We start from the raw sequence: 26,800 nt of genomic DNA, 5'->3' as shown, positions 1-26,800 counted from the left end.
CTCAATTTCCTTAGCTGCAAAAAGGAGATAATTAATAGCACCTACCTCATGGGGTTGTTATGAAGATAAGTAAGATAATGTTTTTAAAAGCACTTAGCACAGTGCATGGTACATAGTAGGCACTTAATTATGCTTATTATCTCATTCATGTTATTCATCTGATCCTAAGATTTTTTACATTAAAAGAAAAAAACAACTATAACTAATAGAAGTCAATGTAACTTGTATCCCCTTCCTATCCTGGGTTTAGTGTAGGTTATTTTATGATCACAGTTATTCAATATGGTTCAACCTCTGTCTAGTATCTTCTCTATTGATAGATTAACTGGAATTATAATTAGAGAATAAGCAACAAGGGAAAATCAAGTGCTATAGTAGAATATGCCCCACCCAGTTTGTATAGTTTCCCACAGATTCTCTGGTCAACAGAAGTTAGGTGCTCTGAAGACTCATGTTGAACTGAAATATCTTCATGGTTCCAACTCCCAGCTGTGAAACTTTGCCTCACTTCAGTCCAGTATGACTCTATAGCTACCATTTTCATGGAGTTACTTGTTCAGTGGCTTCTTCTCTTCTCCTTCTCTTCTTCCTCCCTTATTGTTCTTCTCTTTCTCCTTTTCCTCTTTCTTTTCCTCTTTTCCTTTTCCTCCTCCTTCTGCTGTTTTTTTTTTCTTCTCCTCCTTCTCTTTTTTCTTTGAAATTGTTTTTAGTTTTCTTTAAGATTGGCCCTGGTAATATGTTGAGCCTTGTTTTTAGCCAAGCACTCAATCAAATGGGCCTTCAGATGGTTGTCAAAACCTTTATCCTATTTTACTTAATCCTCTCCACCATGGTAAAGTCAATCAGGCTTCTTTGATGATTTAAGAGATTATTTTTCCTTCCAATTCCCCTCATAATCTTGAAAAGTTAGAATTAAGCAAAATTAACTTCAAGTTTACATTTAGTTATACTCCCTACAATAACATAACTGCTACTATGACAAAGGATTCTATTCCTTATAGTAAAAGTAAAAAGAAGTACATTAGTGATACAGATATTAAGTATAATAGGAAAACTAAAATGGGAGATATTACTTCTAGTAGGAATATTGATGGATGGATTTTGAATTGGACTTTGGAAGACTGGGAGATTCTTATTACTCAGAGTAAGATGGAGTAGCGTAGAAATTTTATGAGAAATAGAAGAAAAGGCTATAAGACACAGTACCTTGAATGCCAAGATTAGGTCAGGACATCATATGATAGAAAGAATTCACTATTTTGGAGAACTAAAAAAGCATATTATTATCGGTTTTTAATCTGGGAATGGAAGGAAAAAGGTGATATTATGAAAGTAATACCATAAGAAAATTATTTCAGCAGTAAAGTTCAGTTATGTAGAATGATTTAAAGTAGGGAAACAGATTAGAAAATCATAGAAATAGTGAAAGGCAATGTGGCCTGAAGTAGGACTAATAATAGACATAGAAAAGAAAGCAAGAGGCATTACTAAGGAAATTAGGCAAGAGGGTGGGAAGAGGGAGGAGGGGAAAGGAAAAGAAAAAAAAAAAAGATTACTGATTTGCCAATCTGGGTACCTTTAGAAGACATGAAAGAAGTTAGAAGAGGAAGCTGCATAGGAGAAAAGACTGAATCTGATGTAGATGAACTAAATTTGAAGTGACTGCAGAGTTCTGTGTGGAGATGTCTGATGGACAAGTTCTGAATCACAGAATCAAAGTTAGAGAGAATGCCCCAGCTAGGATTTACTGGTTGGTGAAGGGAAAACAAAATCTGTGAGGAAAGAAATAAAAGTCGTCTAAACAAAACAAAACAAAAAAACAAAAAAAAATGCACTGTCTCTGGAGTATAAGGTACTGGGTTCAAATGTTGCCTCTGATGGTGACTAACTGATGCTATTGATATTTTATTTATATTTATATACATTTACTTATGCATATATATTTATACATATGTATATACTTACTTATATTTATATTTTATTTCCTTAGACCTTTTTTTTCCCCCTCACCTATAAAATGAAGGGGCTGCACTAGATAATTCCTTTCCATTTTAGATCTATGATCTTACAATTTGTTTACGTTTCTTAGTGAGACCAGTGGTTCTGAGTCCACAAATTCAGTGACTCTAACACCTAAGAATGTCATAACTGGTTCAGCTATCAAAGAAGTTCTGACTGGGTCTGGTAAACCAAAAATTGAGCTAGTTGCAAACTACTGATTGTTGGAGAAATTCAGCTCCTTTATCTGAATTTTTTTGTTTGTTTGTTATGTCAGATAGATTTGAACAGGATTCTTTTCATATATTATTATGTCTTAAATTGCCACTGTTAAAACATTGTTTGTGCAAGTTCACCCTCTGAGAAACTTTCATTATTATAGTTTATGTAATAATGCTAATATCTAACATTTATAGAATGTTTTTGAGGTTTTCAAAGTGTTGTGTACATATATCATTTGATCCTTACAATAGCCTTGTGAAGCAAGTATCTAAAATGGAATTTGATTTTGCATCTTTTCCTGAATTGAAGTCCTGTGTTCTTATTTACTGTACCACAATCTAGACTAAATACTCTCTTACTTGATTTGTGTATAGGATGGGGGTGGGGAGGACTTTTAACTATCAAGGATAAGGGACATTTTATTTATTTATTTATTTAAAATGTGCTTGAGTCACTTTGAATCAGGGCCAGGCCTATATAGAGAGAAAAGGTGATAGAAATGTAATTCATTTTACAGTTTACTGTCTTGACAACCTTTCCATTCGGATGGAGGTGGGCTGAAATACAGCAGTTAAGTCATGTGCTCAAGTATGAAAGAGAGAATCGGAGATTTCTTCTTGAAAAAATGGCTTTTAAAATACTTGTTATTTGGCATGATTTCTTCATTTATGAAACCTACTCTTCAGACTTTCATGAAATGCCTACCTCTTATATAAGAAAAATGAAAGCCTTTTTGAATTATGAAGACATGCTTTAATCTTGCCCAACTAGGGGGAAGTAGACTTTCTCCTTTTCAGTCCCTTTTCCTACCTAATGTTAAATATGTCCATTTCTCCCAATTTGGAAGGTTTTCTTTGTAGAATATGAATGAGCTATTTACTGGGTAACAAAAAGACAAGCCTTTCAAGTACAAATGGAGCTTTGGAGATCTCTCAATTTGAAAGACTAATCTCTGCATAAACACAACTGTTTCTCCATATTGCTGGGAACACTCCATCTAGCTGTTTGGCCACATTTTCTATTATGGTTTTTATAAAATGAAACTATGGCTAATAGCTCAGTAGAAAAGTATCTGGGCCTAGCAGCCGCCAGTAGAGAGTGTTTCCAAAGCCTCAAACTGCACTGATGAGCAAAGAATGGAAGCTTTCTATAAAATCTAATCTCTACTGCTAAATAACATTAGGTACTTTCCCACTCCCTATTTCCCTCCATTTATGCATCAACTAATGGCTTTACTGAAATGTGTTGATTCTATTAAGAAAGGTTGGATTTTCCCCATTGGTTATAGTTCTTTTGTTTTTTGTTCCCAGGTTTTAATTTTCATTATTGTCTTTTTATTAGAATATGATAACTGGAAAATTTGATGTTAGAAGCACCCATCAGTGTGAATAATCTGAGAGGTAAATGTTTATATAGCACCTTTAACCTAAAGTTTATTTGTATGTTGGGGGAAAAAAATGGATCCGTACATCTTCAGAACACTCCAGATTTTCCTGTGGGGCTAACCCACTTTTTCTTCAGGTTTGGAGACAGAACAGAATTAGTGATTCATGGCTCCATAGACTGAACAGAAAAATAGGGCTCTGCTCTCCATATTCATGGGCATCTGCACCTCATCAATGACATGTTAATTGGTTGGCGGATGCACAGGATTAGGAAGCACAGTTTTCCTATCGCCCAAACAAGTGCTTCCTGTCTTCTGGGAGTAGATCAAACACAGGAGATGGGGGGACACTAACAGGAAAGTTGCTGAACTCTAAATGGCAGCTACTTGGATACAAATTCAGGTCTGTGGTACTCTGTCGGAACTGCCCCCCCCTAAAATCTGAATTGTCACTAGTTACATTGTTCAGTTTTTAGAATGTAAGTGAGATCATGCTTTACAAGGTTTAGTTTGAAAACCTTGATGTTTTCTTTTCCTTGCAATAGAATTCTATGTGATGCAATAGAATTCAGCCCCACTACTATTAAAGGTTTTTGGGAGATTTAAGAAATAGTTTGTCTTCTGTTTATCCTTGTGCTGCCTTTTTTGTAGGCCAAATACATTTAATGGGTCTAAGAAAATATAATAAAATAATATAACTCCATTTGACTTCCCAAAGACTCCCAAATGATGCTTAGGATCAAAGAATTGTGGATTTAGGATTGACAGGGACTTTTGAGGTAATCTAGCCTAATCCTTTCAATTTGTGGCTTGTCCAAGCTTAGCCCTCATTTAAGAGGCATATATACATTTATAATCTTGATTTTTCTGAATATTTAGCTATAGAATTCAATCAAAAAGTAAAGATAAGCAATGCTTAGAATCTAAGTGTCTTATTTCATAAAATTATAGTTTATTGGACATTGGAGGATCTGTAGAGATGGATACTCTCGTTTTTCAGATGAGAAACATATTCAGTGGTTCAGAACTAGAGAGTGACAAGGCAAGCACAGGAATCCAAGTCTTTTGCATCCTAAATGCTTTTTCAATAATCTGTCTTAGTTTCAAGAGCAAGCTAATCTGTTATTTGCTTGTATCACCAAAAAACTGACCAGAATCTGCTGTAAAGTGTAACTTGTAAGAAAGTTTCAAATTCATATTTCCTTGATACTTTTAAGATTTGGGAAAATCTCATGTATCTCCATTTATGCTTTGCCTTCTCCTAAAACCCATTTAAGCTTTAAACAAAAAGGTAAAGTTTTTTTTTAAGCTTCCCCCCCCCCCACAGTGGGGGAGTAGGGAGACAGCTATAAGTGACTCTAGTAGATAAAGTGCTAGGCCTGGAATCAGACCTAAATTCAAATGTAGCCTCAGACATTTACTAGCACTTTCCTCCTAGGGTTCTTAGTTTGTTAGGATCAAATGAGATTCTTAGTACAATGCCTCACACATGGTAGGAGCTATACAAATGTATCTATTATTATTATTATTATCCTGAAATCTATACTATCACATAGCTGTCCAATTGATCTTTCAATCCTAGAATGGTTCACAAAGCAAAATAATTGTTTAGCATTATATCATTTTGCAGTTAATTACCTATTTTTTGATTACATATTAATGGGATCAACCATACCACTATCAGCCACAAATCAAGGGATCCGAACTAACAATATGTTAAATTTTCTCTGCTATAGCTATGAAAAGTAGTGTGGTGCAGTAGATAGAGAGCTGCCATCAAAGTTAGGAAGATCTATGTTCAGGGATCATATTTAACAACATCACTAGCTATATGGCTTTGGGCTAATTGGGTAAACCTCTCAGTATTGATGGTCATCCCATCACCATAGAAATTCTAAATAATTTAAGACTCTAAGTTACAGAAGTGCTGATCTGCCAATTGTTAGATGGAATTCTTCATTGAGGACTCCCTACATTGATGAAATCACATATATCATAAAAAAGTTGGTTATAACTCATAAAAATGAGCATGATATGATATTTCTGTTATTGAAGAGTATGCATTCCAGTGATCCATTTCTATGTTAGAAATTTTGTCACTAAAAATAGCAATATCAATGGAGGTCTAGGGATACATTCCAGGACTTTCTTTCTCACTGTTCCACAAAAGAATATTCCCTTCTTCCCTTCTAAGAAATTCATACTATGGCTTGATGATGCTCTTAGTTGCCCCATTTCTCCTAGGGACAATATTGTGGAGTTAGTATTGATCCACAACCTAAGTGAAGCTTCTCTGACAAATGGCTACTATGAGGGCCCTGGGAGTTCATCCTCACCCAACCAGGCTCAGTTTTGCCTGTGATAGTTTTTTGGGCTATATCGATCCTCACTTCCTCTTCTGTCCTCAGCCTCTGACAACACTGATCCACTGCAAATGAGACTGAATCTCCTCCAGATTCTTTTGTACACAGAACATTTTTATTAAAAGGAATTTGGATTGCAGAGGCTTTGTTAATCTTAGTGTCAATATAGGCTTCATGTTAAGAGTTCTTAAAGAATGCCTTGTGCTATACATATTAACTAATGACAATAATACATATTTCAAACAGAAAGACGACACTACTTCCTCTTGGTAATGTTCTCTCTAGATGCAGTTTTCTAAATTACGGCTTTGTGTTGGATCCTCCATACTCTCCCCCATGGTTCCCTGTGCTAGGTCATATACATTTAACATCCAAAGCTAGGACTGTAGTTTGTTAGCATAGAATAACATTCAGTCAACTGGTACATATGGGGATCAAACCTTTAAGTTGGATCTCCCTAGGATTTTGCTCAAATATCTGAATTCGTTATGTAGAGAGATGCTACTAGATTTGGTGGTACCTCAGAGGTAAGAAATGTTTGTACATTGAGAATTTTCTCCTGAAATAGAATTCATCAAGGGTAAGAGAAGAGAATGAACATTTATGCAGTGCCTATTATATGGCAGTCACTGTGCTAAGTATTTTTTACATACATTATCTTATTTGATCCTCAGAATGTATTGGTGCTATTCCATTTTATAGTTAAAGACACTAAGGGAAACAGAGATTAAAGTGACTTGTCCAGGAAATATCTGCTAGGAAGTTATCTGAGGCTGAACTCAGGTCCTCCTGACTCCCAGTTGCTTCTGGAATTAAGAAATTAGTATGATGAAATCTATGCTAATAAATATAACCAGAATTGGGTCTACATATGAATGGAGTAGGCAGTTAACTGTGTTAACTGAGGAATCCTAGCAAATACTTCTTCAACCAAAAACTTTGTTGACTAGCTTTTATCTCAGGCTCCTGAAATTTGGTTATTTCTTGTGATTATGTATTTCTGGGTATACACATGTCAATTTTTCTGCAAGTGAGATCAAGGACAAATTCTCTAGCTTGAATTTAGTTTATCAATTCCTCAGGAAAGAAAAAGGGCTTTAAGAGAATGGGACAGAGGGAAGGTAATGAAGTCTGATTGGTGTTATGACTGGTGCCCTGATTTCAGGTACATGGGAAGGGTGCAAAGTTGATGGCCCTAAGAGTAATGAAAGGATGCATAAAAGAGTAATAAGGGAAATGGACAAAAAGATTGTCACATTTTGACTGTTTCACATAGTGCCTTAGGAGCTTGCCCCAAATACAGCTGAATGAGATGAGGATTTGAATAATATTCAAACCAACAAACTTTAAAGAGCTTACTGTGTTTAGAGCAATTATGCTTGGAGCTGAGCACTATGTCACAGATGAAGTTCACTTAGTCATTCCTCATAGTATGTAAGATGCTTAGGGAGATGAGCAGCTACTGTTTCAGGTTCCTGGGAGTGCCATGGTAGTGATGGTACAGTGCATGAGCACTGGGATGGGAGATAGGGAGATTTAAGTTCTAGATGTGTGCAAAATGTTAAATCACTTAACCTCTGTCTCAGTTTCCCTATCTGTAAAATAGAGATAATAGCACCTTCTTCCCTGGAACATCAAAAGAAATAATTTTTATAAAGCACTTAGCACAATGCCTTGCCCATAGTAGGCACTTAGTAAATACTTCCCGGTGGAACTCCAATAGAAATTCACTAAGAATTTTTTTTTAGGATCCTAAGAGACTAATTGTGCCTCTTTAAACATCCTGCTACTAAGAGTGATTTCCTAAGGCAGATAAGGAGAAAAAGGCTCAGAGTATAGAAAATGAATGGAGCATTCAGAGGAGGCAGATCTTTGGCTTAGGCAGAAGGGTCCAGAGTTCAGTAAATTGGATTTTTGTCACTGAAATCTAAGTGCCATTTCTGTAGCACACTGTAGTGAAAAGAACTTGTTAAATAAGGTCTGCTCTCTAGTCCGGCAAAACAACATCGAGGCCATAACTAGCTGGTGGTCTGCCTCCCTTTCTCTTGCATCCTTGTAGGCTTTTGAAGTGTGGCCTTCGCAAGTCCAGTTAGCCAAATCAGTTCATTGCCCTTTGAGATGTCAGTACTGGGGAATTCATTGAAACCTGGAAATTTGACAGCTTTGGCCTTCCTCATTTCCATTCAGGCACTTGAAGGAGATGGCCAACAAGCAAGGCAGATAAAAGAAGTCATTTAGACTTGGGTTTCAGATAAAAGACTGGAGGTTCATGAAATGTTCCAATATAACAATGTGGCTTCTGTTCTGGGCTGCAAAATACATTTAAAAATGAATAAAAGAATGGTCAGTGTGGAGCCTGCTAGGTCTCTGACCCCTGCTATGTATTTTGAGCCAAGTCTGAATATTTGGGCATCCTCTAAGCAAATGGCAGTTCACCTGACATGTTGTCTATTCCATTTCCCCTGCCGTCTCTTGTACCTTAATTTGGACTGAACCCGTTTTATTGCTGAGGAAAGGTTATGGAAAGCCAAAATCAGGTTAAAATTTACTTAAACAGACTAGAGTAGATCTTATCTGGGCTCTAGGTTAATGTGTCCTCTAACAAGTATACTTTCTCCACAAAAACACTTTAAATGTGTTTCTAATGGAGGAAAAAATGTGAGATTTTGTAATTCACATTAGGTATTAGGAAGAAAATATGCATCTATTTTCCACTGATAATATGAAAAGAGAACTTTATGTGTGGGTGTACTGTATGCTTTTCTCATATACTTTCAATGATAACAGCATTAATTTGTGATTCTTTTACTCATCATCTCACATGCTGTTGGCATTTTCTAAACAATATTTATGTTTCAAAGTCAACATTAATTAAGCTTCTCAACCCAAATGAAAATACCTACAGGAAGGAAGAAAAAACCAACCACATATAGCACCAGATAGAATAAAATATTTAAAAGCAGAGAACAGTTTGCTCACTATAGGAAAAATTTAGAGATAGTATAGTAATTCTATAGTAGATGTCATATTTACTCTGAAATGGAGACATTGAAGTTTTACTCAATTCAGCTTTCATAAGAAAAGAAATTCAGTGATTTTTTTTTTTAATTTTTGTAATCTTCAGCTCATTTCTGTCTTATACTGTTTGTTTTAGACAGTTTTCCTAGGGGGTGTAGTTAATTATTATGTCACAAAGAGATTCGGTAGAGCTTATGAGGATTTGGCTTCTAGCCTTCTGGAGACCAGCCTAAATGGGTCTGACCCTCAAGTTTAATGCCAAGCTATCCCATTGCTTCATGAGAACTTGAAGAGAGCCAGACTGACCCAGGATGATACTCAGTCTTAAATACACCCAGATGATAAGAGATGATTCTGGGTTTCTCTTGGTGTCAGATAATTATTTGGCAGACTTAGGGGTTTCTATTTGTCCAAGGCTAAGTTAATTCACAAAACAGTGGCCAAACCCTAGATACCTTGAATTTTAAAGCCCAAGGTTAATCTGGAATTCATCCCAGCATTCCACACAGCTGAGGAAGAGGGCTCTATTACCCTCAGTAGGGCCCTAGGCCAATCTAATGCTGATTTGAATGCAAATAGAAATAGAATGGACTAGTGAATCTGAGAATCTGTGCCAGGTACTGTTTCTTAGCTAGAGCTTTTTATTTTAGATTAGGAAAGTATTCCACCATCCAAGCCAAAGAGTAAACTTAGTGATAGTTATTATTTTTTATATCAATTTAATGTATTTGGATGTCTAGATGGCAAGAATACTGGACTTTCCCCTCTCATCTAGTGTATTAACACTCTGTATTTTACATGATAGAGTTTTAATAAATGTACAATTTAATTCAATCATGTTATACATATTTCTACGGCAAATTTGAACATAAGGAATTGGTTGACTAGATACAATTCTTTCTAGATGTTTGTAATTTAGTTGGAATAGCAAAAATAAAATTGACATGCAAAACTAATTACAGTACAATATTGGGCAATATATAATTAATGCTAAATTGTAGAGAGTATATTATAAGTGATATAATAGCTCAGAGACAGCAGCAAGCACTGAAGGCTAGAGGGATGAAATAATCTAAATAGGGGGTCACAAGACAGTGATATATAAAAAAGTAATCTGATTAGAATAGAAGGTGCAATAAGAAAAAGTTCATTAAGAGATTGTTTTGGCTCCTCCTCCATTATTCCCTTGCTACCCTGTTCTTTTTAGAGATGGGTGACCAAAGAAATAAAATCCTTTTTCAATAAGTTGATTAGTTTTGCTTGTTTCTTTTCCTCTTTAGTTCTAAAGGATAGATTTGTGGGGAGAGAAAGAAGAAATGAATATGGTGGCACATGTTAAGCAATGTGAAAACAAAAGTTATTATTGAAAACCTATTTGAAAAATGATGACCAAAGAGTTCCTGACACAGAGTTGAATCAGTCCACAACACTTCCATATTTACTATAGCATGCTGGACAAAAGGGAAAGTCTTCCTGCCTTTTGATGATAATTTTGTCAGTTAGGGGGATGAACTTATAACAGTAGAGTGAGTAGAATGGAAGGAGTTTTTGAGAAGGCCTTTAATAAAATTGGAGAAAAACGAAGATACCCAGAAGTAATGTAGACTTGAAGTTTCCATGGACCAATGTTTAGGAAGATAAAGATTGGTTCAGATTAATATGGTAGAATCATAATGATTAATTAGTTTTATACATATGTATTGCTAATGAAGGGGGAACAAACATGGTCAGGTAGGAATTTGTTTTGCTTGCCTATGCATATTTGTTACAAGAATTTTATTTTTACTGGCTGTGGAGTGCCTATGGAGTAAATTCCTAACACTACTTTCACCAAAGGTAAAAAAGAAAAAAAAGAGCATAAAAGGAAGTCCAGAAAGAATTATACATAAGCCAGACAGTTTGGAAAGTGACATGCTCAGTTTTATATAATTAAAAGAAAGGCAGATTATATAATAGAAATGAACAGTTTTATATATAACTTTCTTCTGTATTGCCATATATATGTATATATCCATATATTTGTATCTATACATACATACAGATGTATATATATATATATATATATATATATATATATATATATATATATATATGAAAGAGATATATATATATATATACAATATGGAAATGTTCATTGTATTTGCTGTTCAATTCAGAATAAAAATAAAACAAAATTTAAAAAGGAATACACAAAAACCAGTTCTTCTATGGTTGTTTAAATATAATGATAATTCTGGCCAAAACTGTAAGGGGAAAAGATTAATTAATTCATTAATATTACCTTTAAAAGACTAAATAAACTATCCAAATTTTTTTATGCATGAAAGTAATAAACTCATAGAATTACGAGTCTAATAGAACTTAGATATTATGTAGCCCAGCCTTTTTTATTTAAATGTAGGTGTGGAAACTGAGGTTGAATGTGACATAGTGAAGTCTGGAAGCTCCCATAAATTTGGGAACTTTTGTCTCTGTATCTCCAGCTTCTAACACCATTCCTTATACAGAGCAGATGCTCAGAAAAGTGCTAATTGATTATATGAAAACTTTTCTATTTTAGTTCCTTTTTAGGCTTTAGGGTGGCAAACTTGCAATGCTTTCCATTTAAGGGCTATAGCAAGAAAAAACTAGGGACTACTGAACTACTTTATACCTATACCAATTATTTCATCCTTTGGAAAAAAAGAAAAACTTTCTGGGAATAATATTCTCTACTCTTCCTTATTAACATATACTAATGTTTCATAATTGAGTTAGAAAGTTTTTTTTCCAATCCCCAATTTCCCACTATTTCCCCCCATTATTTTAAAGCTAATCTTTATTATTTTGTCATTGGTAAAAATAGAAATTGGAATCCTTAGGCCTTAGAAGGCCTCAGAAGACATGGAGCTCAGGCTAGGACTTTCCTGAACTGACTCTATATAGGAAAAGATTTGCTACTACTTTTTACTGAAAAGGAATTCAAATTTATTCCCCAGAACCTCGTCATTTGTGCCTGACAGGAACTCAGTCATGTTTGATTATTTGACAAAATATCTTGTTTAAAGAAAAGTAAAAATAAGAGATGCCTAGTTCATAAAATGTGTTTGGAGACTAGTTTAGATTTTGCTATAGACAAGTCTTTTTAAAATATAGAAAGAATAATGGGAATATTTGGGAGGATTTGATGTGTAATAATACAAGAAAAAAAAGAAAAGGAAATGTGTGGGTGTTATATTGAAATATTTTATTAAATTAACGAGTCTCTAGTACATCAGTTTTTACTTCTTTATAAACTCTCAACAATTCTCAATCAGAAATTATAAACCAGTTCTATAAAGCATTGCTAAGTGTTTCCGCCTGCTTCACTTTTAGGGAAAATGGTCTGTGATAATATGGCGATGTGTTCCCATTAGAGTAACTATCATGGTAAGTAAGACATTAAGTTAAATGTTAAACCACATAAGCATTAACTTCATCACTATAGCCACTGAGTCTTCTGGGTGCAATAAATTGTAACACAGGCTTGGAATTTGCCAGGATCTCACAAGATGCTATTTGGTTAGAGTCTGCAACTCAGGGTAAGATTACCAAGTCTAGTTTTCTTGCTGTGATGAATTGATGATTATTTCAAATGCTCTGAGAGCTAAGTACATAATAGTAATTACAGGTCACATAGACCTTTCTTACTCTCACAGGCCAATTATTTGATTTCTTCCTGAGATAAAGAAAATCACAGAAGAGAATAGCAATTTATATAGAATTACTAAAAATAGGGTGTCTAAAATACACAGCATTATAAGAGCCAGCATTTCTAAAAGTTCTTTTTGTCCCCTCTAAAACCTTTTGAACTAAATTTGTCTCACTATGGATGAATGGTTCTATAGTAAGATCTAATTCACATCTGAGGAATGTCAGATAATTGAATGTCAGATAAATAACGAATATCAGAAATGATAATGTAAGAAGAGAAAAATAGGTAAATAGTATACTACACACAGAGAGAAAGATTGAATACTTGTTAACATTGATGTTAGCCATAGCCATTTAATTAATGTCAGTATGGAAGATCAGCTATTCAAAATTATTATAATGGCAGGATTGTTACTTTTCCAAAACATTTTAAAGTACACTGCATTTATGTGTTCCATACATACAGAGAGAGGGGGAGGAAAAGAGTTTCTCTTGAACTACATGTTCTATAAGGAATGAATTTTAGAGTCTACTTTAAAAGTAACAATAAAAAGTAGATGGTCAAAGGAATATTTTACTAGTGAGAAAGTAGTAAGAAAGACATTCCTTCAAAGGAAAAAGGGAAGGAAAAAATAATTCACAAATCTGATGCTTTACAATTTACAGAGTGTTTTACATTAATTCTATTTGATCCTCAAAATAACACTTTGAATTTAATAGTCCAAATCTTATTATCCCATTTATAGATGAGAGAACTCAGGCTCAGTCAGATTTGTCCAAGTTTACGCAGCTATTCAGGTATTCAGACTTGAAGTCTGGGTCATTTTTGACAGTGCCATTCTATCTTTCCAAAATGTGCTCACATCTCCCCAAGAATTCTATTCAGGTCATTCAACACATATTCCAGTTTCAAAGTCCCTATTCTTGGTGTGGCTTTCCTATGACCATATGATTGAGAGACTGAAGTCATCATTTATCTCTTGCCTGATATATTACAGCTACTTCCTAGGGACATCCAGGTTCTACCCTCTTCAATCTATCCTCTACAATAGTGTTTAAATAATCTTGTATCAATATAGATATAACCTGTGTCGATCCCATATTTAAGAATCTTTTTCTGTGGCTCCCCATTGCCTTTAAGCTAAAATACAAATTCCTTGGCCTGGCATTTAAAACTCTTCACAGTCTGGCTCCAGCCTGTCTTTTGAAGCTTATAACATATTAAACTCCTTCACACAATCTGCATTCCAGCCAAACTGGTCTACTTACTGTTCTCTGAACTTAGCACTCTATCTCTTATTGCTGTGACTATGTACAGACTGTCCTCTCCCTTCTGCCTATCCCATTCTTAGCATAATTGAAACCTCAGCTCAGGTTGTATTTCCTCTGAAATTTTCCCTGAAAATGCCAGTCTATTACTTCTTACACTTCTGAATTCCTGTAGAACTTAGATCCTATATTTAACTTAACACCTAATTATATACAGTCTTCTGCCCTGTTTCCCCCCATAAGTTTATAACTTAAGTGTAAAACTCTTTGAGGGCAAGGATACTGTCTTGTGTGTTTTATCAGTTTCCAATAAGACCAAATACAGCATATAGCAGCATATAATTCTCAATACTAAAACACTTTACATTATTATTTCATTTGGTTTTTCACAATATCCCTGAAAGATAGGCAGTTCAGGTATTGTTATTCCCATTTTACTTATGCAGAAACTGAGTCATGTGCCAAGATCACAAAGCTAGTGAATGGCTGACCTGGAACTTTAGCTCAAGATTCTATGGCTCTAGGTTTACTACGTTTCCCACAATGCCTTACTGCCTAGCTCATTTACTCTGGAAACAGAGTAAATGATTAATAAATATTTGTTGGCTCAACTTTCAAGCATGTGAAGTCCAATGGGGTTATCAGACCATATGTCCCTTTCAGTGGAGACTTGACTGGCAAGTTCTTGTTATTGGTGGTGGTGGGGGTGTCCTTTCTTGCCCTTTTATGTAAAAGAATATGATATTTGTGATGCACATAGGCAGGGATATTCTGGTAAATTTTAATAATTGGCTCTCCAAAGAAAGCACAATATACTTTAAAGATTAATCTTTGTTAACTTTTTCTTTATCACTTATGTAGAAAATTTGCAAAAAAATAAATTAAGCCCAAGTTTGTACCATATTTTGTAGCTGCTTCTGCTGAAAATTTAACAATTAGACATTATGAATTGGCCCCAGCACATCCTTTCATGTAAATAGTAAAGCTATATGCAAGATAAAACTTCACGATTTACTTAGGAAACTGATTTGACCTATCTAAAGAGTTTTTAGCACGTCTCAACCTTGCATATGGATTTAAAAAGAAAAATACATCCTCACAAATGGTTACCTTTTTTTTTTCTTTTTTACACCCTCACTGTTTCCCAAGGGAAGAGACTTTGATAGAAAAATGAATAAAATTTGGCTTTTTGCCCAGCATAAATTGTCACACTTCTTGGATGAGAAGGCAGAAGGCTATTTGCAAGTTTACCATTCACTAAAGAATGTTAGCATTTAGACAAAAGAATCAGAAATGAAGTGCAGAGAAGGTCAAGAGAAATAAAGGAGAAGCGACTGGATTGTGGTAGATGCTTAAAAGATGTCTCATGATAGACTCAGAGTTTGTTATTGACTAAATGGTGATAACACTATCAAAGGCCAGTAAATTAGTATGTCTTAGTGGATCTTTCCCGGAGTGGAGTCAATGGTATCAAACAGGTGGCTAGTACCAGGGCCAGTGCCAGGGAGTTAGTCAGTGTCTGCCACCACCCTTGATCTGTGGCTCCCAGTGATGAAGTGCTTACCCAGTACAATCTCCCTGTGGGGGCAGTGATAATTAGCCTGGGTTACAGCTGGCTGCTATTGACTCTTCCTATTTCCTGGTGGAAGCAGTCTATCCGTGCTGTGAGGAATCACAGAGGGATAAATCACCAGCAGCTCATGTCTCCTGTGGTGTGGAGAGTTGAGCCCTGAAGCTCAGAAGAGTAAATATACAATCTAATGAGATTGGGAAAACAATTACTGAGAGATCAACGAAGGAAGAGAAGATAAAGGGGGAGAAAAGATGATAAACACGAGTAAGACTTGGGGGGGGAGTCAATTTCAGATGGTGTTTTCGAAGAATTTAAACAATCTATGTCCAGTGAATTGAAATTTTTGTCATTAAGAATGAGGAGAGTTTAAGTCATATGTAGCAGAATAGTACTGAGTACAAGATGTTTTGTGCTTTCTTACCCAATGAATAAGACAATTAGAAGGGAAGAAGTTTTGACTCTTATGTAAGAAATTACTTTGCAATTGTTTGAATTCAGGGATTTGCCTTGAATGTGCTTGTGGCCAGATGATTTGGTCCTGCCTCAATTTGAGAATTATTGAGGGTCATTCACCAACACCAGGACTATTAGTTTGGATTTGAAACAAGTATTTCCATGGCCAAATGGCAATTGGTTCTGAGATCTTTCAAAGTCATTAAAATAAATTTCTAAGTCTTGTCTCTTAAGTATCTTTTCAGGGAATTGTTGGCTTTATTTCTTATGTTTATGACTATCAAAAATATTTTGAATTTATGTTGCTAGTGATCTATAGAGGCTGGAACCCTGGAAAGGTATACTTGAATCAAGGACAGCATGGTGCCTGTATTTAAGCACCTAAACACATACTTAATGTGATGGTGATGTAATGGTTCTATGACACATGCTCAGTGTGCTGGAGTGACATCGTACTGAAGTATTTAAGGGCTGGGAGAACTGAGAACGGGTCTCTCAGCCATAGACACAGAGAAGACTCGAGACTCCAAATTCCAGACTCCAGACTCTATCTTTGACCAGCCTCAAGGTGGCCCTCCTGCCTCCTTCACTCCTCCAATAAGATCAAGAACTTGGGCTGATTCTGAGGTCCTCCAGAGAGCTAGTCCAGGCATTATAGTGATCCCTCTTTCAAACTATGTTAATATTGCATTTGCTTTAAAAAAAAAAAAAAAGTGATGCTCACTACTGATTAGAGAAATGCAAATTAAGACAACTCTGAGATACTACATCACACTTCTCAGATTGGATAAAATGATAGAAAAATATAATGATAAATGTTGTAGGGAATTAATGGAAACTAATGTATTGTTAGTGGAGTTGTGAAATGATGCAACCCTTCTGGAGAGCAATTTGGAACTATGACCAAAGGGCTATCAAACTGGGCATGCCCTTTGATCCAACAGCTTCACTACTGGATCTGTATCTCAAAGAGATCATAAAAAAGGGAAAGGACTCACATGTGTAAAAACATTTATAGTAGCTCTTTTTATAATAGCAAGGAACTGGAAATTGAGTGGATGCTCATCAATTGGAAATGTCTGAATAATTTATTGCATTTGAAGGTAATGAAATATTATTGTTCCATAAGAAATGATGAGCAGACTGATTTCAGAAAAGCCTGGAAAGACATACATGAACTGATTTTGAGCAAAGTGAGCAGAAACAGAAGAGCATTATATTCAGTAACAAGATTATGGAATGACCAACTGTGATGGACTTGGCTTTTCTGAATAATACAGTGATTTGAAGCAAAGCCAATAGACTTGGGATGGAAAATGCCAATCACATCCACAAAGAAAACTATGGAGATTGAATATGAATGGAAGCATAATATTTTCACCTCTTTTACTTGTTTGTTCATTTGTTTTTTTTATTGTATTTTTTCCCTTTTTGGTCTGATTTTTCTTTCACATGACAAATATGGAAATATGTTTAATAGATTGCACATATTTAATTTATATCAGATTGTTTGCTTAGGGAGGGGGGAGGTAAAGGAAAGGGAGAAAAATTTGGAACACAAAGTCTCACAAAAATGAAAGTTGAAAATATCTTTATATGTATTTAGAAAAATAAAATACTATTTAAAATGTGATATCAGTTGCAGGTGAACATAACAAGACTATTGTCACAATATTTCACATATGAGTAGAGATTGTTTTGAAAATTCCTTGTATTGTTTTTTTTGATAATGGTAACATTTGAAAATGTTTAATTTTTTTAAATGATGATAATACAAATCTAGTTGTTGCAGTTAATTATGTTTACTGTGGGAGTTGTATCTATGGTCAGATCACAGAATAAAGATTTAGAGCTTGAAGCTCTATGATGACATTTAAGCCAACCCTCTCATTTAATAGAAACCAAGGCTCAGAGAAAGTAATGGATTACCCAAGATAATCTAGGTTCTAAGAAGCAAGAGTCAGGATTTTGACCCTTCTTCTCTGAGCCCAAATCCAGTGTTCTTTCCACTATACTTAAAGATAAAAACCATACTAAGGAAAGAGTAGAGAAGAGAAGAAAAGTAATTTACTTTTTTTACATGAGATAGAAGAGAGTCTAGTAAGGAGAAAACCTGCCATATGTTAGCAAGAAAGGATGAGAAATTCTTGACCAAAGATTTTTCCTTTGAATTGAAAGGTAGAGTAGCAGAGTGATCTGCAAGCTTGCATTTATGGTATGAGAGCAAATGATCTTTCTATTTGGACAACTCAGCTGAAAAAGTCACTTTGTGTCTGGCTCTCAGCTCCTTTAAGATGAATCTGGTGACAATAAGGTGAATAGAGCTGGGCTGAACTGAGATGTATATCATTAAGGTTATTATTGATTTCTGCAGCATTAAAATAAAAAACAGGCAATGTTTTTGTTGTCAGGATAGTCTCAATTTTTTCTCTTCTGTTTTCTTTTTGTCTATTTTATTGAACTAATTCCACTTTTATGTGAATGTGTCACGGATGGATAGAAGATCATATAGCAACAACACTAAAACACATTCAACTTGTTGGTCATTTTTTTCCCTCATTCCTCCCCTTTTTCCCTAGAGGGTCTCAGAATTGGATAAGTAACAATCCTTTTCCAAAGGAAAAAGAAAGGCTAAACTTCTCCATTAAGTTTTTATAATACATAAGGCCTACCTCTTACTCACTAGTGAAATCATTTTTTGAAATTGTACTTATTATTCAGTGTATATCTTGCCTGTCTATGTCCCCTGTCCTAAGGATAACAGTAAATCCAGAAAATATCTAAGATTTGCTGGCTAGCATGCATAACTAGGAGACAGTCTCTTGTGTTACCAGTAGTGTATCAATTAGGATTTCATGAAAATCAGTTCTAAAGGTTAAAAATTTGAATAATGTTTTCTTTCACTTTTTACTCTTATCTAAGGCTAATTCAGGTTCGGTCTCACCTCAAATCCTAGAAATAATCTTTTCCCCAGGCAATTTGAATATAAGAAGCCCTACTTCAGTAGCTTGTTATTTTAGCTCTGAATAAGTCTTGTAGTTGGGCTGACTTTAATCCATATGTCCAATAAATGGTTTCTTGTCCCTGAACCTATTGCGTTTATGTTCAATGCCTATAATTTTACCCAACTGGACAGCTCTAGATTATATGACCCCCTCTCTTTCCTTTCCATTCCTATTGTCATTTTCTTAATTCATTACTTCTCCCTTGACAACCAAAATAGACGCTTAACAAAAGTTGTCTCCAAACTCTCTCATTGCCAATTTGCCTTTCACACTGCTCATGAAGGACTTTTCCTAATATATGCCATTCTGGAACAATCACATCACCGAATTGCTCACAAACAAATCATCAGTATGTTTGAGTTGTTTCTAGTGTATTATACAAATTGGCATCAAAGGCATTCCCTGACCCTTTCCCTCTATCAGTTTTTACTCACCTTTGTCTGCAACTGATCTCTCTTAAAATTCATAAATCATGCCATATGTATTTTGCTTTTGCTCTTATATTCTAACATGAATCTTACTTATATAAGTTTATATATTTCATTACCAGTATCAACAGGTTTTATTATCTTCTATATGGCAGGTACTATGCTAGGTGTTGGAAATAATGCAATGACTGAATTGATCCTTGAGATTGAAATTGAAACAAGTACATAAGCAAATGTATTTAGAATAAATACAGAGAGAATATATACAAATAAATACTGAATAATTAGATACAATGTAGTTTCAGAGGGAGGGCATTAGCAATTGAGAGAATCAGAAAGCTTCACATAAAAGGTGGTGTTTGAGCTTTATTTTAAAAGAAGAGAGGAACTTCATAAGGCAAAGATGAGAATGTGTGTACCCCAAGTGTGAGAAACATTTTATGAGAAGACATGGGAAAAAGAGATGGAAGAGCTAGTATTCCACAGGGAATAGAGAAATGGAAAGATAGATTGCCATCAGGTTATGAAGAACTTTATACACCAGAAAGGAGATTATTGTTCATCTGTCAGGCAACAGGGAGCCACTGGATTTTATTGAGTAGGGGAGTGACATGGCAAAATCAGTACTAAAGGAAAATTACTTTGACAGCAGTGTGGACAATATACTGAAATGAAGAGAGATTTCAGACATCAAAAGTATTTAACAAGCCATTGCAATAAGTTAAGCATGGACTGATGGAGCCCTGACTCAGTGTCTTATTGTTGATCTTAACTCCAGGAAAGAAATGATGCTTCAGTGATGACTCTGTGAAAGCCCTGAGTTTGCCTTGAAAATTACTTTTCATGAATAAGAGGCTCCTATCCATGAGCAAAATTAAATTCTTGTCCAGAGTCCAGCTTCTTAACCTGGTTCATGACCTCATATGGGAGGTCTTCTAACTGAATGTGGGGGTTGTGAAATTATTATTTATTATCAGTAATTTTTGATTTGCATTCCTATTTTATATATTACTATGCCTGGAATCCTATAAAAATTTCTCAGGCAAAAATAAGTCATGAATAGAAAAAGTTTAAGAAGCCCTAGAGAAGAACCATGTTTCTCTGGAATGGCAAGGTCCCTCTAAGACTGTAACATACTACCTGTTTGCAAGGTGAGATTGGTTGAAGCTTTTGATTTTTTGAGGGGGTCCACAGCAATCGAAAGAACAAGTACTTGAACTGTCACAAAAATTCAAGGAATGAAATTTGGTGGTCTCAAGAGTCATGTTTTGAAGTACATTTTGCTAATCTAAAGAATAGTGAGGTTGCTTTTTTGTAAATTCAAGTTGATTACTTAAGTTATTCAGGGTCAAATCTGTTTGACTAATTTCCATGGAATGGTCCTTATCCAGGACAAGTTGTGCTTCATGATTTAAAAAAAAAATTAAGACTTTGACTGAAGCCCCACTGATATCATAGATATCCATGGTTCCAGCTTCTCTGTTTTACTAAGCACAACAATAAGATTTGTGAGACCTTTTATACCCAAGGTCTACAGGCCTATTAAATTTGCAAAATCATGGAACCATGATCCAAGAGGTACCCATAAATTATTTTTTAAAGTCATCAATTAGCTGAACATAAAATTTTGTTGTTGTTATTGAGTCAATTCAATTATGTCTTACTTTTGTGACCCCATTTGGGATTTTCTCGGCAAAGATACTGAAGTGATTTGCTATTTCTTTCTCCAGCTCATTTTATAGATAAAGAACTTTGGCAAACCAACACAACTAGTAAATTTCTGAGGCTGAACTTGGTAAGATGAGTCTTCTTGAATTCAGACCTAACACTCTACCCACTGGACCACTCACCATTCCATTAATCACAACTAGGATATAGTTGTTCAAAAACTTGAGATGCTCAAGAAGTTCATTTTTGAACTGGGAAAACCGAAATAATTGCATGATGAAAGTAGTGGCTCTGAAAAGCCACTTGGAGATGAAACAAACATGAAAATAAAGAGTTAAGGAAGAAGAGTCACTCATTAAAGAATTTGTCTAGAGTAAGAAATTCTAAAGGCTGAAAATTAAAAAAAAATATATCATAAAATTGAAATATTGATTGGAAAAATCTAACATAATAGAAAACCTTTGTTATAACAGCTTGCTCTTCTGGAAAGTCCCTGACTTTTGTTTCTGACTTCAGTCCAGTCTTTTCAGCTTCTCTGGACTTTGCCTGGCTTATTGACCACATAATGGACTGCTCTATCTTCTAACCAAGTCTGGTTTTAGCAAATGATCTGTTCTTTATTCCACCTGTTTGACTCTTCTGAAAAGAAGAACGGGGGCAACTTGCAGCCCCATCTCCATTGTTCTTTTTATCATCACCAGAGATTACTTTTTGGTACAAGCTAGTCAATTTTAGTAATTACAATTTAGTAATTGCAATTCTTGCATTTGTACTGTACCATCATTTTGAAGTCCAAAAACCAACTAAGATTGGTAGACCTTTCCCTGAAATATCTCAGTGTTTTACTTCAGTCCTAGTTGGAAATGGTTTTTACCCCTGGACTTAGAATTTGTAGATGGGAAGTGAAGAAACAGTTTAAAAATATAGGTAAGTCCTAATTTTTGGAATTTAACCTGCTCATGTTTTTTCTTAGAGCCAATCCCTATATAGTCACAAACTCACTGGGCTTTAAGAGCCTTTAAGAATTCATTCAGTTCTATCCTCTCTGTTTCTTAGGACTGAGCCTAAACCATTCAGGACAGATGGTTGTCTCTCCTATCCATTATTCATATTGAACTCCTGTTCCTCTTGGACCTCTGCCCAGCCTGGTCAGGTGATGAGTGACCAGGCTTTGAGCCAACCAGGTCCACATGCCCAAGGCCTAAAGAAATTAGGATAGGCCTAATGAGAAGTAGGCAGTGGGCCTAACCAGAATCAAGCAGTGTGTCTCTCCTTTCTATTCCATTTTTAATTTACTTGTACTCTATGATTATTCCCACAAGTTGAATCTTTTTTGTGGCAGAAAGATGTTTGGGTTTTATAGTGATCTGTAGGCATTGAAGGATAAGGATGACTTCCAAGCTAGAAGGTAAATATGGGTTCAATTTCATTTTATTATTAAGTGCCTATTACTCAGTGTAAGGCTATATGGAATATACTAAGAATAGACAGTGAAATGGAATTTAAGATGTGGGGAATCACATTCTGTGAAAGTGTCAGGTTTTTTTCAGAAAGTAATTTTTGAAAGCCCTATGAAAGCCATTGCTTTTTCTATGTTTATATCTTTTAGAAATTATATAAAACATTTTCTAGCCAGGTACACATTTTTAATCTCTAATTCAGGGGAGGCTGAGTCTCATGGATGTCTCCAATTTAAGATTCTGAGTTGAAAATGTCTAAAACAATAGGCTATCCACACTAAAACCTATACCAACAAATATGGTAAACTATTAGGAGTTGTGGGGGAGGGGAAGTTAGCAGCCTAGTACTTCCAGCCTTAGTGAGATAGGGAAACCCAGTCACAAAAAACAAAAAAAAGAAAAAGAAAAACAATTCCTCAAAATATTTTTGATCTTATGTATGACTGTTTTCAAGGATTCTTCCTTCTTTAACAATCATGAGTAAAAGATGTAACACTTTTCTAAGTTGAAATATGCTTCATTCTGGTTACCTAATTTAATAGTATAGATCTTACAGTATATTATCTCATCTGATACTCTCCACAATCCTGTGGGTAAGGTAGGTGATATTATTATTCCTATTGTATAGTTGAGGAAACTGAACAAACAGAAGTTAAATGACTTGCTGAAGATCACAAAGATAGTGAATGTCTGGGAATAGATTTGAACTCACATATTTTCTACTTTAAGTACATTTCAGATGGATTTAAATATTTTGACTAATTTTGAAAAATTGTACCAGATAAAGTGTATGTAAAGTAGATGTGAAGTGGAAAGTAAATTCCAGAGTCATATAGTCAAACCCTGTCATTTTACAAATAAGGAAATTGAGGCCAAAGAAATTAAATAACTTGCTCAGGTTAAAACAGGTAGCAACTGATCTGAGATTTAAACTTTGGGCTTCTGAGCCATTTCTACTCCACATTCTGCAAAGAGACACCATGATGGTTCTCACTTTATGTATATTGCATTTACTCTGTGTTCTTTGGTTTTGGTCATTTAGTAAACTTCTTAATTTATTGCTTTGTAGTATCTTTTTTTAAACAACTCAATAGTTTTGTTCTGATAATATATAATATTTTAGTTAACTATTCTCCAGTCACTGAACATATTTTTCCCAAGGGTTTTTTCCCATTACAAATAAACCATGGGTGAATAATATATCCTAAATGATTCATTTTCTTTTTTAGATCTTTTTTTCCCTTATATCTCTGTGTCAAAGGATAGGACTAGTTTTGTGACTGTTATGATATATTGCCCAACTACTTTCCCAGATTTTTAAATCAATCTTTGCTCAGACTAACAATGCGATAAATGGTTATTTCCAGGCAGCCCCACTAATGTTGAATTTTATATTTTCTAGCAACTTTTGACAATTAGATTAGTTTAATATGTTACTTTAAAATGTTTTGATAAGCACTTTCTAATTATTTGAAAATTTTAACAGTATTTCATGTGATCACAAATGATTTGCCTTTTTTTCCCATTAAAAACTGCCATCATCCTGATTCCAAGTCTAGTTCTTTATTGCTATATAGGTACTTATTTTAATCTTATAGAATAATATTATCCTAAAAATAAACCACAGCTTAAATTCTACCTCTATAAAGACTTTATGAAGGTTACATATATATTGCCATAATTCATTCCTTTTCATAAAGCTGGCTTGCAGGAGAGTATTTATTTAACCATTTCAGGTGATATGCCTAGGAAATGTATCTGTCATAGAGCCGGTATTAGAATGGAAGATGAGTTTTGTTCCAGGGCAGAAAATTTTCCCAATGCAGGAAAATTTAGAAGAAAAATTTATATGTCTGTAGAGTCATGGCAAGGCAAATCCCTGGGTTGAAATTCATAGATGAATCTCTCAGGTGATAGATAGATGAATAGCTCAGGTCTAGCTCTTGCTCCATATTCAAGGTTTTTTGGGAGATGGGGGAAAGAAGAAAGGAGAGGTGAAAGAAGATGCTTCTGATAAAACCTAAAGTTTGTCCCAAGAAAATGATGGAAATTCTGGCTTCAACTCCAGGGAACCAGTCTCTTCAGAGCCTATGGCTAAGATCTGGAATCTATGGCAAGTGGGAGAACAAACGTGAATGGTGGAAATCATCTTCCACCTCCAGTCCATTTCCTAGTGATGCAGGTTGAGGTTGAGGTTAGCCTAGATTTTTTGTTTTTCCAGCTGAAGGGATGTCCTCACTAAAATGAGTATCCAGAATGCTTCTGAAAAAGACAAAGTATCTTTAGGCAAGTCACTTCTCCCTTATGACCTCAGTTTCCCCTATAAAAAGGTGTTGGAATAGATCATCCTTAAGGTCTTTTACCGCTTTTAAAATAATATTTGGTGAGGGTTATCTTCAAGCCATCTTCTTGCTCATTCCTCTCCAAATTTCTAACCTTTTGTTGTAGGGGTTGCCACTTTATCCCTCCTTCTCTCCCTCCCTAAATATTTTAACTCCTAGGATACTAAGCATTAAGGAACTGACTTCAGCACCTAGTTAATAATAATTAGTTAAAATAGGAATTTACCATATGGCTACTTTTTCTCTCTGAATGGTGTCCTCCATAGCAGTCAACATCATGGTATCCTAGTTTTTACGATGTTGGCAGTATCCGACTACTTCCCTTCAGGTTTTTTGACCTGGGAGTGATTTGTGTGGCTTGCTCTGGGTACATAAATTTTTTTCTGGTTGTTCTGATATGGCACAAATTTGTTCTTTTTAAGGCGTATTTTTGTATCTTGCCTGTGGTTTTAGAAAGGTACTCTTTTATGCCCCATACTTCTCTGTTTGCTACAAAGTATAAGTAAGAAAACGTATACTTTGGATAGCTATGCAATGGTGATCATGTCTTTTGTTACATGTTTATTCTACTTGGGGGTGGAGGGGGTGAGGGGGAAAAAGAGGCAGAGACAGTGAGTGCTTAGAGAATGAATTTCTTTAACTTGCCTAGAATGGAAGTACAGTAGCCACTCATAGCCCTGAGCCACAAAATTATTTCCTCTCTTTTTAAAAATTTGCTTATTTGCTTTCTTTTTTTTTTAATGGTAGTGATCTTTGGTGATACTATTATATTTTTTAAAAAAGAATAATTTACAGAGACTTACTTTTAGTAAATCCTTTTGACAGTTGGCTAAAGCCTATCTTGTCTCAGAATAATGTCATTAAATGAATAAAATAAAATACATAAGATTGAATGAATTTTACTGAAATGCAGATATTCAAATAGTTAACTCCAGATTAAGGACCCCTATTAAAAATTACTCCAGTAATGTGGGCCACATTTGGCTCAGCCCGCTTCTCAGCTCTTCTATGATGAATAAAACTCAGATTTTCATAGATATTTTCATACCTCTTCTATTGAGTTTAAAGCTCACCATTAAAGAGTGAAATGAACTTTTTTTTTGGTTTCATTTTTATTTTCTAAAGTTCCACCAGAAACAAATATCATTGATTTTAGGGTTTTGAGGGGCAGAGAGAAATTTTAATGAGCAAATTGAATAAAAGATAAGAGAATGAATAAGTGACTACAAAAAGAAGTTAGCAGCCCATGGTGGGCTTTTGTAAATATTGGATTCATTTGCTGTATTGTCTTTAGGAATTTTTGTGAACTAGATAACAATTTCTTTTTGAACTATTATCAAAAATATCTTAATAAACCCTGTTAATATGCCAGATAGCACTCCATGTTCTTCCCATTTGTGCAATGTAATTATTTTCTTTCATTAGACCCACTGCTTGAATCAGTAATGTCACCACATCACAGAGAGAACAAGAAAACCTTTAAATTTTTTTAAGGGGAAGGGATCAAAAATGGTATTAAGGAAAGGCTTTCTAACTATTTTTTAAAAGGTGATCTGTCTTTCCTTCCTTCTTCATATTCTAAAGAGATCTATCTTCCTTGTAGAAGAAACTATGGAAAACTGATGGTTGACTATGGTTCTGGGACATATCATCTACTCAGAAATATCATCAAACATGAGAAGTGATTCCATAAATTGCATTTTATCTAATCTTTTATCCATTGTTTGCATAGCTAATATGATGGGGATCTGAAAAACTTAAAAGAAAACAATCCCTAAAACCGTCTACCATTATTCCTCTAAAAGTCCCTAACACTGGGGGGATTCTGAATGTTGCATTCAAAAAAGCACTTACCCATTGGTTTATTCAGTTCCCTGGGACATATGACATTTTAGATGATTTTCATATGACAAGATGATTACATATTTATTTGGGCTTATTATTA

At 34.8% G+C, this 26,800-nt stretch overlaps 1 protein-coding gene and 2 long non-coding RNA genes across 18 annotated transcripts in view; 2 read left to right on the top strand and 1 right to left on the bottom strand.

Annotated features, from left to right (window-relative positions):
• The window catches only part of LDLRAD4 (low density lipoprotein receptor class A domain containing 4), a 565,990-nt gene that overhangs the window by 335,269 nt on the left and 203,921 nt on the right, over positions 1-26,800 (top strand). The gene's annotated exons all lie outside the window — the stretch shown is intronic.
• LOC141546494 (uncharacterized) overlaps positions 1-26,800 on the bottom strand; it is a 56,980-nt gene that overhangs the window by 25,557 nt on the left and 4,623 nt on the right. The window lies entirely within an intron of this gene.
• LOC141546501 (uncharacterized) overlaps positions 11,108-26,800 on the top strand; it is a 65,439-nt gene continuing 49,746 nt past the window's right edge. Inside the window, exon 1 of the long non-coding RNA XR_012483315.1 lies at positions 11,108-26,800. This exon is cut by the window's right edge and continues 15,293 nt beyond it. This is a non-coding gene — a long non-coding RNA (uncharacterized LOC141546501).

The sequence above is a fragment of the Sminthopsis crassicaudata genome, chromosome 1, assembly GCF_048593235.1.
Source record: "Sminthopsis crassicaudata isolate SCR6 chromosome 1, ASM4859323v1, whole genome shotgun sequence".
NCBI lineage: Eukaryota > Metazoa > Chordata > Mammalia > Dasyuromorphia > Dasyuridae > Sminthopsis > Sminthopsis crassicaudata.
The sequence above is the reverse complement of the archived record's forward strand: the minus strand, read 5'-3'. Positions and strand labels throughout refer to the sequence as shown.